Genomic DNA, 13,594 nt, shown 5'->3' with positions numbered 1-13,594 from the left:
GAGAAATCCTCTTCATATTTATAATGAGATAACAATTAAAAAAAAACAGCTATCTTTATTTCGAGAATTTTATACTCCTCAAACAAAATAGAGATCTTGTAAGAATGAAAAAGGGTAAATTTTGAGAATGGCTTGGAAATATAGATTTTTCTTCTAGTATAAAAGTGGATAATGATACATCAATATTCAGTGACATTTGAATTCTTTATCAGTTGGATTTTTATGATCAATCCAACTGAGTGCATAAGAAATTATAGAAAGATGAATAACAACTTTGCAAAATAAGATAATTTTATTTCTTGGAGTTTTTACTCCTCAAACAAAATAGAGATCTTGTATAGATATCTTGTAAGTAGGGAAAAAGTTGAAGTTCGAGCATGACTGGAGAAAAAAAGGATTTTCTGGTAGTATAAAACATGAAGATGATATAAATTTTAACATTCTTTGACACTTGAACTCCAACCAGTAGGATATCCCCAAATAAATCGAATCAAAGGAATTAATTAGATCCATCCGAAAAAATCTCTCGAAATTGAGTTCTTATCACTAGAGGTCACTCTAGTTAAAAAGTACGTATACAAAAATAATTTCGTTGAATTCAATTATGATAATATAAACATTACAATCTGCCCAGAGATTATAATTCACCATAAACTCATCATACAAATAAATAAATCATGGAATAAATAATTTTGTATACGATTGCTATTAAATATCGCCTTAACATAATCATATTGGACAGTTAAAAGCTGTTCATCACAATAATTCGGTACAGTTTTGACTGTTCACAATGATGTTGCATGTTATAAGACTAGCAAATGGGCATTTGAAAAATCGCAATAAATATTATACTGTCAACAGAGGCCATTTTGTTGGAAGAAATTAATTCGACATGAGCATTTTCATTTCTATTGTCGAGAAAGTATAGTGCAAAACACGTGCGAAAACCACATTTCTTATATTCGTGAGGATGCAGACTCGTAAGAAATGTTCCTTTTTTCGCACTAGATACACTATATACCTATTATTAATTGTTATTGTAGTACTAACTAAAGATCTAATCATTATGAACTCGTAATCTATATTTATTGTATAAAAAAAATATTCATTTCAATATGAAAATTTTCAATTGTTTATATTTCTACTACAAAATCATCATATGATTTGAAATGTTGGTATGGGAATTCATCTTGAGGAAATCTGTATATACATAATTGAAAAAAAGCATTGAAAACTGAATTTGAAGAAGAAAAGAAACATTGCTCTGACACGAATTTAGAAATCCTGGAAAAAGAAAATGAATCAACTATAAAAAGCAGATTTGGTTTTAAGTTGACTTGAATTGAATTAGTAGGTACACTGAGTATATGACAGTAGTAAGCTAAATACATTTGAGATCTCCTGTAGGGTTTTTTTTTTGACCATGCTAGGTATATCTATTGTGAATACGTAAATGAAGGTCCTGAAACGACAGGAAATGTCAAATCAAGTTGAATCTGAATAATCTGATGACCCTTCAACATGATGTCATTAAGCGAAATCAAGATCCACGTTTTCATTGAGCTATCAAAAACCACTCTTATTTTAAATCCATTAACATTAGTTCATGCGAGATACATGCATATTTTTATTTTAGAAAAAAAATTCCGATCAATATTTCCTACCTCACCACTGCGTTTTGAGGTAGGAAACATTGATCGGAATTTTCATTAGTTCATGCGAAATACATGCATATTTTTATTTTAGAAAAAAATATGCATGTATCTCGCATGAACTAATGAAATATAATCATGTATAAAATCTTTATACGTAAGAAATAACTCACTGTTTCCTCGACCACGTGATTCCAAACTGTGAAAATACCTCTTAGCTAGATTGAAAGTCTCCCCGAAGATAGGGATATCATTTAAAAATTTGAGGTCGCCCAGTAGGGCAAAGCAACTTTTACAAATATTTTAGCTCTTTCTTATTTTACTATACCTACCTATTTCAAATGCCTCAGATGAGCAAAATCTTATCGGCTTCCGAAAAAAACGTATCTAAGGTCCAATATTAGCCAAGAGAACCTCGACGCACTATCACTTTTATATTTCTAGAAAGATAGAAACTAGGTTGTGACTCAAAAATATGCCAGTTTTCCAATAATCAATCGCGAAAAAGAATGTTATAAGTTTCAATTTTTTTAAGTTATTTAAAAATGTTTCTAGAATATTCTATGAGGAAACAATTTTTTTTCCACTTTATTATTTACTTTACGATAAAAATTGAATATTTAAGTTTTGTTCCATTTTTATTGCTATGTTAGCGATTACAAGATCTCCACCAGTGTCAAGGCCGCCAAGAGAGCCTTGTCGAGCAAATCGAATTTCACATGATTAAGAGGGAACCCCACGTGACTGCTCAGTTCAAAACGATATCAGAGGTATTCCATCCCCACGTTGATACTAGCCGAAATTCAAGATCCAACATGTGAGCTCCTTGGAGCCTATTCCACCACATTAGGTTGGGTCCTATTCGGATCATTCGCTCGTCATCGTCGACCCTCCAAACTAGGGCTGGGACTTTTTGGCCTTTTTGTATTCGAATATTCATTCTTAAATTTATTCGATTATTCGGATAATTCATTCAAACAAATATTCATGCTTGATTATTCATGAGTAGTCATGAATATTCAACTATTCGTTGAATATTCAACGAGTATTCATTGATTATTCAATGACGTTTCAGTGATTATTCAATGATTAATCAATGATTACTCAATGAATATTCACTCAATATTTTGATGAACACTTTTTTCTTTTATCCAGTCCTGAGAGAAGAGATAATTCAAATTGTGAAGACTTTAAAAAACAAGAAAAGTACAGGAATTGACCAGGTATCTGTTGGCATATTGAAGGCGATGATTGATGTTGTTGCCAAACCTTTGGCTGATCTTATAAACTTATCTGTCAACACAGGCAAGTTTCCTTCTATATTAAAAATTGCTTCGGTTATACCTGTTTTGAAGAAAAACGATCCCAGCAATATAGCCAATTATCGACCCATTTCACTCTTAAGTGTGTTCTCTAAGGTATTTGAAAAAATCGTGTATGGTCGTATGATCTCATTTCTAAACCGTTTTGGGGTGATAAGCGACTGCCAGCATGGCTTTAGAGAGGGTAGATCCACAGAGACTGCAGCATTCTCCTTTACTGATTACGTGTACAAGAGCCTCGATAGAGGCCTTCATGTAGCAGGTCTCTTCTTTGATCTCTCGCGTGCTTTCGATGTTCTTCCTTGGAAATTCATCGAGAGCAAGCTATATAACATTGGTTTTCGCGGTGTTTTTCTCCAGTGGATTTTAAGCTACATAACCGATCGGTGGATGACTGTTAGAGTTGATAAATGTTGGTCAGAAAAATTTAGTGTCGATTTGGGAGTGCCTCAGGGCTCGGTCCTTGGTCCGTTGTTATTTCTTTTGTTCATTAATGACTTACCTGAACACATTATATCCGAATTAATGATTATATTTGCTGATGATAAGTCAGTGTTGATCTCGGCTCGGAGTCTTGAGGAACTGTCTAAGCTTTGCAATACATTGATTCTCAATTTTGTAAATTGGTGTCGTTCAAATGCGCTCATTCTCAATGCAAACAAAACCGAATGCATTTATTTCAGTATCAGAAATATTAATAATAATCGATTAGTTATTCGATGCCTCGACCAAGATGTTGTATCGAAAGAGACTATAAAGTTTCTAGGTATTCATCTGGACAGTTCTTTAAGGTGGAATTTCCATGTGGATGCTGTTTGCAAAAAATTGTGTAGTTCCTTCTATGCGATTAGTAGGATAAATAATTCATTACCATTCCAGTCGGTTATATCTGTTTACTATAGCTTGGTATATAGTCATATGAACTATAATATTCTGTTGTGGGGTAACTCTGTCGATGCTAAAAGGGTGTTTGTTATTCAAAAGAGAATTATGCGTCTGATTTTCCACCTACACCCACGTGAATCCTGTAGACCTTTCTTTCGTCAACATAAGATTTTAACGCTACCTTCTCTATATATTTATAGATGTTTAACCTATATCAAGGAACATGAACACTTAATGGTAACATTATCCAGTTTTCATGGTTACTCTACCAGAAATAATGCTACTTTGTACATTCCATCACATACAACAGCCAAATATGAAACTTCCCCAGTATATCAGGCCATAACATTATTCAATCATCTGCCTAATACTGTTAAGTTGCTCAATAAAATAAAATTTACAAAAACTATCAAATGTATTTTACATAACAAATGTTATTATAGTGTTAAGGAGTATCTGGATGACAAGTGTGTTGTCACAGCTTAATTAAGTTTTTTGTTTGTAGAATTAGTTTCAGAAATTTCATTTTTCTTTTTTTCCAATTGACTTATCCTATGCATTTTGTATGTCTTAAGGGATCAATAAATATATTATTATTATTATTATTATATTATTCAGTGATTAAACGCATGTTTTAATGAACCAATAAAATACGAGCGTTTTGATGAGTGAATATACTCTTGACGACGACGCCGATATGGTATAATCGTTTTGGTGTTTCGTCTCTCACCATATTGCGATCATTTCCACAGTAACGTAATTGGACGTTCGTCAAAAAAAAAATAAATTAAAGTCAGGCTCAGTGAAATGTCATTGAATTTTGCAAAAGGCAGCGCTACCGCTACAATGATAGTTCAGTAGTACTCTGGTTTTACGTTTTACCGAAAAAATTGTCATATTTTTATAATCAAATTGTCGTTTGGTAAATGCAGAAATAATTTTTATTACATGACAACGTACAAAATACAATAGATCCTTAAATAGACGCAGTAAAACCTTTGCTGGGACAATACAATCTACATGGACCCAAAACAGGTCTACAGGTACAAAAAGAATAATCAAGCGGATTTTGAGAACATTAAATTCTTCAAGAATACACTTCGTGTTCAATTATACGAAATTTTCAAAAAACTTTATTTACTGATTCAGTCTTGTTAGAGAAGGATGTTACTCCAGTTGATGTGTGTACATTTTAAAACCTCAGATTTGAAAGAATAGAAAGATTCGTCGGTTCGCAATTCAGAATCAAGCAATATTTGACCACTGAAATAGAGTAATGTCTAGGAATGGCAATGCATACGGAATAGGAAAGCAAAACTCTGCAATCGATTAAAAAGACGGCATTAGATTTCGAATGTAGAATCTTATATTATTATTATTAGAACTTTTTATTGCTAAATTCATATTTTAGAATCTTAAATTCCAGTTTTTTATTTTTTCATTGATGAAATCCCAATTCTATTAATTTTTCTTCGGATCGTTTCTACTATTAAATGAATAATATCAATTCAATTGTATCTATCAATTTCAATATATGTAATTTCCAGTAATTTTAATATTAATAAAACGATGTCCATAGTAAATCACAAAACCCTGTTTTATTTTTTTTATTTAAATTAACGTGTCTCAACAGCTAGGCCATTGTTTTAATCATTTCTGAATAGTTATCACTCAAACTTTCAGTCGTAACTTCACAAATGATTCATAAATATCCAACTACTCCCTGAATAGAAAACCTTTCACTGTATAATCAGTGAATATTCAACTATTCACTGATTATTCATGAATAGAAAAGTAGTCATTGATTATTCCACTATTCAGTGAATACTCGACTATTCACTGATTATTCATGAATAGAAAAGTAGTCATTGATTACTCAACTATTCAGTGAATACACAACTATTCACTGAATATTCGAATATTCAAATCATTCATTCAATGGATACTACTTCTCATGTTCTCGAGACCAATCATGAAATATCGCCCCTGCCCTCGACAAATCATCTTCCATCTGACATCAGTCTATCTGGTGAATGTCAAGCCGATATTGTTCGTCGATTTTCGGAACTGGAAAAGTTCCCTGACATCGTTCCATTCACCCTAGCTGCAAAGTTGTGCAAAACGATTTACGTTTCAGGAGTATCTCGCAATCATTATGGGCGATATACAGGGTGTCCCGGGAAGAATGCGACAAACGGATGCCATGAATTAAGGACATCAAGGAGGACTTGTATCAAGAGGTTTCAATCGCCTGAGTGCCTTCGTTTGGGATATTCAGGGTGATGTTCATTCTATGAGTGAAATTTAACAGTTCAATAATTCTTTAAAATCGACGGATTAATTTAAAATTTTGGAGTTTGAATTTTGTCACCTTTAACTATCGCCTTCTTGCAATACTTGTGAAATCGAATAAACCAGATCCGGACTAGTCGAATTTCGTCTATTTTCGTGAATATTGGATCACCCTGTACGTTAATATCATGATTTTTTTCTCGTATCCAAAAAGAATTAATTCATAATAAAAATTCAAAATATCTTGTTGGATTTATAGGTTTTAGCAGAGGATTCACTAATACACAGATACTGTTTTAATCGTTTATTCTCTCTCTAGAATATTTCTCTCCGAGCAAGCTCGATATCGAATAGACAGAACTTATAGGTTAGATCTCAGATGTCTAAAACTAAGATCACTGAAGATCGATCTTGTTCTTTCGCTCGATAGTCCTCGATGGCCTCGTCACGCGCAGACTCGTAGCGCCGCCGTGACGACATGAAGTAATACTTCAAGTGTAGGGAAGGATATAATGTTAGTTGTCTCTCTCGTAATTTGTTCAGATGAAGTAATATTCTAACACTACCTCCCTTCATCGAACTACAACCAGCATTATCCACTCTAGGTCTAATCTATAAACAGAACTCTCTAAAAATAATCTGAAAAACAAAAATTGTGGACAATGTGACATAGGTTTGATTATGGCTTCTCCAAGCTATTACATCTTCAAACAATCTAAAAACATACCTTTCAGTTGATGAAGAGTCTGTATGGTCTCTAAAGGTTGCATCGGTAAATGCCTCTAAGACAGTTTGAGCAGTGAATTTAAGGCTTAAATTCACAATACCTTTCAAATATCTGAAGATTCTCTTCACACCTTTCCAATTAGCTCCGATGGGCTTTATTTGTTTTCTCACTAAATAGTTAACAGCAAACGTAATGTCTAAAATTTGATGGATACATTAAGCTACCAATCGCTTCTCTATAAGGGACTCTTTTCATCTCTAGTTTATCTGAGTCATCCTGTAGATTCTCTGATTGATTTCTCTTAATCCTATTTTCAACCTGTCTGGTTACCATAGGAGTATTTTGGGCATTGCAGTCATTCATATTTAATCTCTCTAATATATTAATGCTATAATTTGATTGATCGATTTATAAAAACTCTCTTCTCGGTTTCTCTCTATTTTTATAACTATAAAGTTTTTAGTTACTAGCTAGCAATATATCATCTACATATATGACTAGTAGTACTACTTTACCATTTCTCCTCCAAGTATATAAACAAGGTTCATGTAGATCATTCTCTGAACCAAGTTTCTTGATCTCTTCAGTTAATCTCTTATTACATCTCTTTGGACTTACCTATAGTAGAAGAGAAGAGTAGTAGAGGGCTTTCCGGAGTTTATATACATAAGATCGTTTGATCTCATTGTCGATGTCTACTCCATCCAGAATCTCCATATAGATCTCCTCTATAGTGCCATTTAAAAAATCAGGTTTTACATCTGATTGACAAGCATGTAAATCATACTCATTAATTATTGCAAGTGTAGCTCTAATTACAGAAAGTCTAGATACTGGTCCATATGTCTCTTTACGGTCATAAATATTTTTGACCTTAAAGCCTCGTATGACTATTCTTACCTTGTATCGTATAAGACCATTTTCCTCTAATTTTCTCTTAAATACCATTTCGAGTCCATAATATGGCCCTGTTTTACAGATATTTGAAAATACTCTTTATCTACCAATATCCAAACCTTATTCTGTATCATGGAATTAATTTCTTCTTTTTTAGCTCTCTTCCATAAGTGGCCTTCTCTAGAATTTATAGTTTCCTCGAAAATGGGCTCTCTATTTAACGAAGAAATGAGACAAAGCCTTATATCTTCTTGTCTATCGGTTTTCTCATATTTCCCTAAAATAATAATATTAATAGCTGATCTTTATTGATAACTACTTATCAAAGGACAATCGACCGAGGTCGTTCAGCCCATTCTCTAAAATATTATTCTCTGAGTAATCAAGAAACCTTGCATAGCTTACGTCCTCTACGGTTTTCTCTAAGTGTAGCAGGGTACTTGCCTTTTTATCGGCAGTTCCCTTATTTTGGCTCTTTGGAGTTTTTCATCCAATCCCAGTCAATTATATTTTCCTGTGTCTCTAATTTTTCTCTAGTGTCATCAAGTTGTTTATTCCTATAAACATCTTTGTAAACAAGTTTCTCGTTGAATCTCACATGTTGAGATTCAAAGGACTTTCTCGAGCTTGAATGCCACGTCAAGTATCCTGTAGCAGTATAACCTTCTAGGACAGCTTTCAGGGCACATTCTCCAAATTTCAAGCTGGGTTTTAGAATATTAATGTATGCAATCATTACAATACATAATAATACATACAAATACATCCAATACATCCAAATCTCTTAATTTGATCAAAGTGGCATTTTGCATTTGGTGCAAACTTTGTCAATGGTGTTTGATATCCGATAGACTTGTGTGTTCTGTTGTACGCATCTATAGATGCATCAACAGCAACCTCCCACATACTCTTAGGTAGTCTGGAATCAACCATGTATGTACGAACCTTCATTTGGATCGTAGAGTTAAACCTCTCCGCTACACCATTATGTTCAGGCGTATATGGAGTTGCAAACTCGTTCTCTATATTTTCTCTACTCAGTTCTTCTAGGAATTTCCTTTCGGTAAATTCTGTACCTTGATCTGACCTGATATAACATACCTTCTCATTCTTCTCCAACAAGTTTCTTGTTGATATTAAGAATTTCTCTAATGCTTCAGCCAACTCATCTTCTGTTTTTAATGAATAGGCTTAACAAGTCTCCAATAGTCGTCTATGTAGACATTAACGAATCTTTACTGAGCTGGATGCGATGGTAGTTTAATAGGTCCCATCGTGTTAGTGTGTATCAATTGAAGTTGTCTCTCAGCTCCATTCTGTCTTTTTAAAATGTAATTTCTCCATTGTCGATATGATACATACTTCACATTCTAAAAATAGAGTCGTCAAATATGACGTTCTTATGTTTCTCATTTAACTTCTGCACTCTCTTCAGATAGTTAAGTGAAGCATGTACAAGTCTACAATGCCATAACATTGCTTCATTCATTCATTGATTTGTCCTGAATTACAGGAGTTATTGTCTAATGGACTTACGATACATAATTCCTCTAAGTTTTGGAGTGATTCCAAGCTATTGATCTGAATTACCTATCTACTGATATGACTGCAATTCCAATTTTTCTCTTGTTGCTCAGATTGTGTTACATCTGTTTTGCAGTTGAAACTTGTAGAACTTTCTCTTTAGGTGAAAAGATGAGATTATACTCTTTCTCCCTCCCAATCGCAGACTCCGGTTCTCCCTCCGAACCTAATAACTCGTTATTGGAATGTGTCTGCGATTGTAAGCTCATCTCATCTTCTTCGCTTATCGTTGCTCTGTAATAATAAACAATAAATTTGAAGTTGAGAATCCAGTTCGGTTTTTCATACTGACTCTCTAAAACAAACTCATTCTTAACCTTATTGTCAACTCTTAGGAGTTGTAATTGTTCTCTAAAACAATTTCATTATTAACCTTGTTGTAAACTCTTAGGACTTGGACTTCTAAGTAAATATTGAACCCAGAGTCTGCGAGTTTACGTAAGGAAAGTAAATTCTCAGAAATCTCTTTCGCTGCAAACACATTTTGCAATTTCTTAGTATTCTCATCTCTAGAATCTGAATATAAGATTAACTCACCCTTACCATCGATTACACTTACTGCTATCTCGTTTTTATTAGCACTCTATACTCGTATTTTGACATCTCTCAAAGTTTCTCGAAATCAGACAATCATTTACGATATGGTCTGTTGCTCCAGAATCTGCAAAGAAGTTAATGGTTGGATCAAGTTTACCTGTTTTAGTTTCTCTATGCTCTATACTTCCAACCCTTCTTGCCTTGGAGCGACCCTCTTTGTTGAATCTCTTGCTCTCTCTCATTCTCCTCTGGTTTACGTGGCTCCGTCTCTTAGTGTTGAAACTTGGCTTGTTCAACCTGCCTCTACTCGATCCTCTAAATTGAATGGGCCTAGTCTCGTTCGTGCCACCATTGTTAAGGCAATTCTCTTTCTTGATTGCCCCACAACCGAAGCAGAATCACTTATTCTGTTGCCTCAAATTGCAATCAGTTGACCAGTGTCTCTCTTTGTTACAACGGTAGCATTTTAGTTTATGCACCCGTTGAACTTTTGGAGTCTCCTCTTTAATTTCAGACCTCTTCTCGGTTGAGAAGAGGTTGAGGTCGAGAGACTAGAGATTTCTAGTCTCTCTAATCGAGGGATGAAGGTCTTGATCTCGTCTAAATTACCTTCTTGGCATGAGGTCTGGCTCCTGGTCAGATCTGCATTTCGTAACTAGGATATGACTGGTATTACAGTCTGATAAAATGCAGATCTCATCTCTTGAGCAGTAAGCTCAATCGCATCCTCGAAAGCTTCATACTCTCATACTATCGAGTCGAATCTTTCACAGAAATCATCGACCGATTCATGTTTCTCTATTTTTATGGAGTACAAGCGAGCTCTTACATAAAGTGTGTGTCGCATTTGACTCGCACTTCCTGGAGAACCTCAAACCTCTAATTACTTCAACAGAGTCTCGGATATTGAGAATTTTCTTGTGATCATTCTCGTCAATTCTGTTTATGATAATGTCTCGTACTCAATTACTTCTCTTGGACTTGTTGGCCTCTGACCAAGATTGGTTACTCGTACTTTGGCTCTATGACGTCCAACAAATCATTTGTCGAAAAGCTCAGATCTCAGACTGTCGATCCAGATCTCTAATTTTGAATTCTGTTTTGTAACATGGATTAATTTAAAATGCCTGGGTTTTCTAATACTCTAGAATTTAACCCTAAAAATCATTCTCTCAACTCTAATTACCCCTGTAAAATGAATTAATTTTTATTGAATATATCTGGGTTTTCTCATACTCTAAATCTCTGAAATTCAATCAAAAAAATCTCATAATTCTAGTCACCTCTGTAACATGAATTAATTTTAAATGCCTGGGTTTTCTAATACTCTAGAATTCACCCTAAAAAATATTCTCTCGATTCTAATTATCTCTGTAACATGAATAAATCTCTAAATACTTGGGTTTCCTAATACTCTAGAATTCAACCAAAAAAAAATATTCTCTTAACTCTAATTATCTCTTCAACATGAATTAAATTTTATATACCTGGGTTTTCTAATACTCTAAATCTCTAATATTCTCATAACTCTAATGTCAACTATTTCTCCTCTCTCAGATCTCTAATATCTCGAAAAGGGGTTTAGTCTAATGTCTCTAAAATTTCTCTAGTATCTTTCATCTAGTGTCTTAGGTATCACTCGTTGATACTGCTCTAGACATCTAAAATCAAGGAATTGAATTTTAATTGCACGAAAAAACTTACATTGGTTCTGACAATTCTCTCTTTCCTCGTATTGCATGAAACCTCTATCTCCTGCACTTACGGAAATGGTGGAATCACTATCATAATCCACCAATGGTTTACCTTGATTTCCTTTGGCTGCCATCTCTATTTCAGGATTTATGAAACAAAATATTTATATTATGTATTTTCAAATTTGTGTGCATTATATGCTCTCTAAGTACATCTATTTCCAGGTATAAGATATAACATTTTTCGAGCTTCTGAATTGCCTCAGGCGCACATCAATCTGATACAATTCGAAACAGGACTATCAAGTTTTCAAGCAGCACCACCTCGTACATGTACACCTTACTTCAAAGGCAGTATCACGCACTGCAATGAATACCTGTTGAGTTAGGTATGGCCATTGTACAGTACGGGATGAATACTTGAATCCTATAATATACCTAGCTTACAAACAAACAACACAGCACAGCAAGCATTGTATGGAAGAAGCCCTGAAATATTGATTATCATTAATCTTACCATACTGCAGTTGTTGTAGTTTAGTGAAATGAATAGTTCCCCAAATTTTTCATCAAGCATGATGAATATACAATACTCTCAAAATATCTAAATCTCTAGATTATGTTTGTGGAATGTAAAACATCCAATTTTACATTCTCCAAGCAATGTATGTAGGATCTCCGATCCTCTAGGTGTGGTATGTAGAATCTCTAAAATTATCCAATCTAAAACAGAAAGTATGTTAGCAAAATCCCAAAAGTAAATATAATCTCAACCTCTGAATGGTTTAAGTTAAGCTCTAAAATTTCTCATCAATACCTCTCGAATGATGTTTGTACATCACCTAAATCTCTCAAATTATTGAATATAAAAACTCTAAATTCACATAATATAATTTTCTCATGCGATGGATGTGACATCTCTCGTGAACAATGAATATGTAAGATCTCAACAGTTACATATCATGTGAACGATGAATTGTAAAATCTCTACAAAATCTGAATCGATTTTAAAAGATGAATATGCGAAATCTCTACATTCACAAACATCTGAATCGATTTCAAATAATGAGAGGTCTCTACGTTCACAAACACCTGAATTGATTTTAAACGATGTGAAGTCTCTACGTTCACAAACATCTAAATCAATTTGAGACAATGGGTATGCAGAATCTCTACATCTGCATAATCTAAATCTATAAGACATGTGTATAGTAGAATATCTCTTTTCCCTAAACATCAACGTTCAATAACCGTTAAGAATCAAATTTGCAAGATCTCTACACTTGAAATTGACTTCCTAGGTTGTGAACATGATTTAACTTTATAAAACATGTGTATAGTAAAATATCTCATTTCTCTAAACATCAACGTTCAATAACCGTGAGGAATCAAATTTGCAAGATCTCTACACTTGAAATTGACTTCCTAGGTTGTGAACATGATTTTGTGGCGGCTTCTCATAAAGCTCCACATAGCAACAATAAACACAGCATTCGGTGGCCTAACCTAGAGGTTAAGTCTGTAGACTCACTCACCGAGATGCGACAAGGTGCCGGGTTCGAGTCCCGGCGGCTCCCGATAATAATAAATTACCCAAGCGTCTGTGACAGGGCACACACAAATATACCAAAGTCACACTGATGAGTCCGGTGTGTGTGCCAGGGACGAAACGCATAAGTAGGCATATGTGAAATCCTACAATTTAACTCAATAAAACATGTGTATAGTAAAATATCTCATTTCTCTAAACATCAACGTTCAATAACCGTTAAGAATTAAAGTTGATTCCTTCTCTAATAGATAGGTAAACACATTATTTCCAAATACAGTATATACTGTATAACAGGAATTCTCTATTTCAGGAATGAATATGAAATAAATCATTTCCATTCACTGAACTTAATAAAATATCTCTAATTAATTAAGTTGAAATTCAACTCACCTCAATATTTTTCTAGTTGTGTACACAACAGATTTTCAGAATAAGTGTTTACCTCGTCGCGC

This window comes from Harmonia axyridis, chromosome 2 (assembly GCF_914767665.1).
Source record: "Harmonia axyridis chromosome 2, icHarAxyr1.1, whole genome shotgun sequence".
Taxonomy (NCBI): Eukaryota; Metazoa; Arthropoda; class Insecta; order Coleoptera; family Coccinellidae; genus Harmonia; species Harmonia axyridis.
This window is presented reverse-complemented; position numbering follows the sequence as displayed.